Source organism: Hippocampus zosterae, chromosome 2 (genome assembly GCF_025434085.1).
Source record: "Hippocampus zosterae strain Florida chromosome 2, ASM2543408v3, whole genome shotgun sequence".
Taxonomy (NCBI): domain Eukaryota; kingdom Metazoa; phylum Chordata; class Actinopteri; order Syngnathiformes; family Syngnathidae; genus Hippocampus; species Hippocampus zosterae.
In genome coordinates, this window is record NC_067452.1 from 25,701,180 (window position 1) to 25,707,532 (window position 6,353).

The window sequence follows — 6,353 nt, forward strand, 5'->3', positions numbered from 1 at the left end:
GTAATCTGGGCGATCATCACCCACCGCCCTATCAAGACCCTCCACCTCTCACCCCCCCACCCCTGTAACAAAAGGAGGGCATGCATGCCCACTGAGGCACAAGGGCATCATTGGGACATATCTAGGGTTGAGGTGCTCTAAATTGGAACTGTGGCCTCAGGAAACGTTTGCGTGCACATGGGAGGGTCAAGAAAACCAAACCGCACTGATTCCTTGTCTCCAAAATGAACGGGGTTATTTCATATGTGTCTTTTTGGGATAGTTGAGGAACTTTTACGCCTCAATCAGCCGAACACTTCAAAAGCTCAAAAGTAAACACCCACTCTGCTGCAATGACATGCAGATCCTCTGCAGCTCCTCTGCTTTTTAATCCGCTCGGCTATGTGTGTGTGTGTGTGTGTGTGTGTGTGTGTGTGTGTGTGTGTGTGTGTGTGTGTGTGTGGAATTATAGGTCTTGGGAGCCAGCCCATCCAGATTTTCCAATCCAGCACAAATCCAGCCCTCATGTCAGATGGACATTTGTGCAGAGCTTAATCTGACATTATTAGGCTTGGATGGGGATGCGAGGAGGAAGCAAATGTTGTTGGATTAGGGGCAATGCAGACAATGAAGAACAGGTTTTGCCCCATTGACAAGAGTTTCCCATTTTCTCATCATAAACAGTTCTGATACAAATTGGATTCTCCATTTCATACCTGCACGATGCAAATTTTAAATTGTGTGGTAATGCACCAACCCAACTGTAAAATGGCCCACGGGACAAACTACAAATAGAGCATTAAATTAGCTCGACACGGAATAACAAATAGTGTGGGGGTGGATCATGTGTTGGTTCACCTTCATTACTCCAATCCTGAGCCACAGATGCTTAGCAGCGAAATGGTAAAAAAAAAAAAAAGCTCCTAACAGGTCCAGCCTAGGATTTTAGGACAAGTTGGTAGATAAAGGGCACAGCAGGATGTCAGAGTCAAGTGAGCCCTCTAACTTCACTGACCCCACCCTGCACACCCTGCCTGCCAATGGCCTCTAGCAAGGTGATGGTCAGCCCCATTATCAACCACCCCACCCCAACCAGAACCTCACAGTCGGCCGCATTTCCTATCGGAATACTCGTGTCCTAATGGAGGCAGAAGGGTGTGAAGGACAGGGTGAGGGAGATGGCAGCCACAGTCAATGCCACTGATTGCTGTCCATGCAAGAGAGGCGACACAAACATTGAACTGGGATGACCCTTCTGTGTGCAACCAGTGCTATGCAGTCACTATTTCAAAAGAGTTGTGGAAAAGTTATGGAGTGTGTGTATGTGTGTTAGGATTTGAAGAAGGGGATGAAAATTGATGGTCATATTTAGGGGTGAAAAGGCTAGTGGGTTGAAATTGTTTTGAAGAACCGTAGGAGACAAGAAGCGGTAAGGATGAACAAGATGTCAGACGTCCATTGGGCAAGGATGCAAGGTGTTACCAAGAGTGTGCAGGGGGAAAGTTTTTAAGTCAATTATCCTGTGTGGAAATCAGGAAAAACCTTTTGAGTCCTTTTCATCTGGGAGTACAGTATCAGACAAAAGTTTGATAACCCCTTCAAATTCCAATGGCTTCAAACACATTGATAGGTCAAAAAAATTCTATTAATCCTTGATAATGTTCAGCTGTAAACTGAAGGTCATTCCAGGTTATAAAGCTTCATCTACATCATAAAGCTGACTGAGAAAATACCCAGGTGTGCAAAGCTGTTTCCTGGGCCAAAGTTGCCTACTTGAAAGAATCTAAATGATAAAACATATTCTGTTTGGATAAAGTTTTTTTTTTTGTTGACGAAATAATTCCATCAAGATTTCTTCATAATGTCACTGACTTAAGTCTATCATTTAGGAAATTGTTAAATAAATAAATTTAAAAAATACCACATTAGAGGGTATTTCCAAACTTTTGACTGCTACTGCAATTCTTGGAGACTTGTGTGCATTAAAATCGATTATAAAATTATTATCCCGATAACATCAATCCGTATCAGTGATCATTTTGGTTACCAAAATCATGATGTGAAACTTTCATACCTTTTCATCTTGAGTCACGGAGGCTTTATAAGCTGTTTGTGACACACTTTCCTCTGCAATATTGATTTCCCACAACCAGCACGATCATGTAACTGTAATTGACGTCGGACGCATGGACAGAAGCCAGCCGTTGGGCAACAAATACGCAATCATCACTGATAGAATTGAACTTCCTGATAAAAGTAATGAAAGCATTGTTTTCGGCATGTTGGAATCCAGCGCTGCAGAGGCAAGTCTCTGTTTTGCGTCTGCCTCGTTGAAGTAAAGGCATAAAAGAGGGAAAGAAATAGAATCAAGATTACCGTTTGAATCACATCATTCTCCACCATTAAACGTTCCCTTGGGGAAAATTCTGTTTTAGAGAATCTCGAATACTGGTCCAACTTTTTCAAATTCTCCTCAACAAATTACCGGTCCATGTAGATTACAATTAGTTGTATCAGTAATCTGGGTTAGGATTACTTGGGCAGAAATTGCTGTATTTTTCTGAGTGTACGATGGAGTGTCTCAAGATGTACCAGATGAATTAAAAAGTAATGAAAGAGCTGGCTTCAACTCTCAATAAATGTATGCTGGCATTTTCCTTTGTGTAGACTTTATTCCCGTTGGCCACGATCAGAGCGCTCCAGTGCATAATAGACTCGTCTTCTAAAAGCATCCCTTGTACCGCTGATGCAACCCAATACAAACTCCAGTTTCCTAATGGAAAATAGTGCCTGACCCTTTTTGCTGTAGACCGTAATGGGTCCTCTTTGCCTGCTAGCAAAAACCAATGTTGTATTCAAACTTCTCTCTCTTTGATTATGTTTTTTTTTTTTGCCAACTTGAAAAACTCGATGTTCAGGCTTTGTTCGAGCACAGAAACATGACACATCATCAAGTGACAGCGACGTTGTGAGTGTGTGTGTGTGTGTGTGTGTGTATGTGTGTGTATGTCTTTGTGTGTGTGTTTATAGGTAACACAGGAATCCTTTATTGAACAGCACACAACACGAAAGATCTCAACTGCCATTTCAAATAAATAAATAAATAACATTTCCCACGCATGGGGTACAAATGGTTGGCACATCCACCTCACAATCCTAAATCCTGTTCAGTGCTCTGATCAGTGGTTGCTGTTTTTAAAAACGCCACATGACTAAAGTCGGCTTGGCCTGGCAAGTAACCTTCTCTTCCTTCCCATAACCATCTGGGTGAATGTGAAGGTGCAGTATTTACTTAAGAAAGATGATGTATGTTGGCTCCATTGCGTGATTGTCTTTCTTGTATTATAGGACCGAACTCTGCTGGTGAGTCATAATAAATGCGTCATGAGCAAAATATTTTCATCAACACAGCACATGGGCTCTCCTGGAACAATCCCAATTGGATTTAGTTGCCACCCATGGGATGAGATCAGACACGCTAAGGTACAGGGCACATACAGCTGTGAAATCAGACGATGATGATGATGATGATGATGATGATGATAATAATAATAAGCATGGAACCCATGTGCTTAACTGTAGCCATATGAGCCAGGGAACTATGGGTCTGACCACCGCATGGTCAGAAGTATAGCAATGCATAGTGGACTAATGGAAAAAGGTACAAGTGGGAAGGGAAACAGACGACTGGTGCATTGCAGTGGTGGAGCAAACCATTTCTTCTGCTCATCCAACGAGTGCTGTGATAGAAATTGGACCTGACCATGCCAGAGGCTGGAGATGAGACACTCTGGCACGCACACACACACACACACACACACACGCACACACACACACACACACACACACACACACACACACACACTCAGAGTAACATCATAAACCTCAGAAGGACAGCCTTTGACGTTAGCAAACTTAGAGGGCCTGCAGTGCAGGAACCCAAGAGACAACCTCAGGCGCCTTGAGTGGCTGCAGAGTTGGCAGAACAAACCGGAATTGCTGCAAATGATTGCATGTTCACTGTAAACATTTATGAGCTGGAACACAAGCATAAATGAAGAAATGCTTGCAGCATTTAAAGATGTGTTTTGGGTTATTGATACATTGAAAAGGAGAAGAAAAATGCTGTGTCTCGTAATTTTACAACAGGTTTATTTGATAAAATCTTCTCACGTGAATACATTGACAGCAGCACGTCAACTGACTAACACGCCCGCCTCACAGTGCAGAGGTGCAGGGTTTGATTCCGGCTCCGGCCTTCCTGTGTGGAGTTTGCATGTTTTCCCAGTGCCTACGTGGGTTTTCTCTAGGGTTTCGTCTCACATTCCAAAAACATGCATGGCAGGTGAATGGACCACTCTAAATTGTCCCCAGGTGTGATTATGATTGTGAATGGTTGTTCGTCTATGTGTGCCCTGCGATTGGCTGGCAACCAGTTCGGGGTGTACCCTGCCTACTGCCCAAAGACAGCTGAGATGGGCTCCAGCACGCTCCGCGTCCCTCAGTGAGGATACGTAGATTAGAAAATGCATGGATGGCTGGGTAATACATTGACTTTCGAGATTTAGCGGCCCTTAGTGGTGATAATGCAAACTGCAACATAGCAAGCTCCCACTGGTGAGGCCATGCAGCTGAAACCTGACTGCGATGAAAAAATATTACCACGATTAACAGCCTCTTCTGCTTTGCATGAAGGTTTATTCGTATTTATAATACACCAATCAGAATTCTTCAAATATCCATGAAATGATAGATAGAGGGGCTGCAATCTCCCTCGCTGATTCCTGGCATGGCTGACCAGTCTGCAAGATAATTATTCAGATCACATCTGCCACACCCCTTCAACCGGCCCACCCCATCTCCACTCTGCCTTCTAGCTCAAGCTGCCATTGTGGCACAACCAGTTGCTTTGACAAAGGACACAAGTTACCTTGGGTGTCAGAATGGCTCAAGCCGTCATGTTTTCAATCAATTACAAGTGGGTGCATTTGGAGGCTTTTTTAAAATGCATTATTTGGTGGCTGTATTTGCGTGACTGAATTTTCTATTGCTTCTGGCCATATACTATATTATGTATATGTGCAATTGCTATATGGAACCCAGTTTGATATACTGAAGTTTGCATATGTGAATGTGCAGACAGGTGTGTTGGCCTGAGTCCGGCTGCAAATATAGTATACAGACGAATATTAAATCTCCCCGACAAAGATTGCCTATATAAAAACTTTAAACCATAAATATACCACAGTCAAAGATCCAAAAGCAATTTAATATAATTTCAAATGTTTGCAAAACATGTTGATACATAACCGTACAAGCATAGCACAACAAACACTTAGCAGCTAAGGACATACATGTGCACCATGTATAGTGCTTGTACAGTGTGTGCATGTCAACAATTATGATGATTATGATGATGAATTACTGTAACAGTGCAGTCCAGTGTACACGGTTAACTAGTTCACTGATAATCAAAGCACAGTTAGATGGATGGAGGCGAGTGGCGATGCTCTGTGGGGCAGCGTGCTCCGCTTTGAAGGCCGCTGGGCCAATGTAGCAGTTAGCGCTTCTGTATTGACTGAGTCGATACCGGTGGACCTACACAATGACATCACAAATTAGCGGTCCTAGACAAGTTTTGCGATGTTCTGCCGAGCAGTAGATATGGATTAAGCAGCGTCATATGTCAATTTTTTGGCTTTGTTGGGGCTGATAGCCAACTTCCATTATTTACATTAAAAAAATGCATATAATACAAAACTAAGAAAATAATCTTCCTACTTGTTTTTTGCCAAACTGCGTATAGACACGTTTTGACCACGGAAACCGGAGTTCCCAAAGAACAGTGTTTGAGTTGGCAAATTTGCGTTTGCCAAACTGCAAATATGTGGTGGTCATGCTGACAAAATGGCAACTCGAGATACATTTTGTAACATGTTTTAACAACTATACAGGTTGATCTGCAACTACTGGAAAAATAGCCATCAGAAAATACACTGCCTTACTGTCATTTAATGTAGCACCTACCTTCAATAAAAATAGCTCATCGCTGCTAGGATGCAAAACAGTGCACATTTCAGTTTAGTCATACTGCTGGATGTCTGTGGGCTCACGTTGGATGGCTGCTGACTAAAAGTGACTTTCCTCACGGCCACGGTACACACAGCAGCACAACACCATATGTGGAGCTACTCAATCTATGCATGGCTGCCTCCCTTAATTAGCAGAGAATAAAACAAATCAAAATAGCCCTGGAAAATTCAAGCTTCTTTTCACCTCCCTTAAGCAAAATTACATTTTCTCGCATGTGGGTTGATCAGGCTAAATGTGTGAAATACACGAATGTCATAACATGTCATTTGAGATGCATGCAG